Raw genomic sequence first — 272 nt, 5'->3', positions numbered from 1 at the left:
CTCGCAAGGGCGGCAGCCTTCGGAAGGCGCCTGCTTAAGTAACGCGGCAAGCGCAGCCCCAGGCAGCAGAGGTACCCTGTTCGAAAACGTCATCGCTTATTTCAGCTCTTGGAGCACCTTTGTTCATGACATACCCCGTTCTGACCTTGCATTAATTAAAAAAAGTCCACTTAGGTGCCCACGCGGCGTACGATGCCAAGCGGGTGCCCAGAGCCACAGAAACACAAACACACAAACTAAGCAACTCGGCACTCCCCGCTGCTGCTAAAAAA

This window comes from Fulmarus glacialis, unplaced genomic scaffold, assembly GCF_000690835.1.
Source record: "Fulmarus glacialis isolate BGI_N327 unplaced genomic scaffold, ASM69083v1 scaffold15702, whole genome shotgun sequence".
NCBI lineage: Eukaryota > Metazoa > Chordata > Aves > Procellariiformes > Procellariidae > Fulmarus > Fulmarus glacialis.
This window is presented reverse-complemented; position numbering follows the sequence as displayed.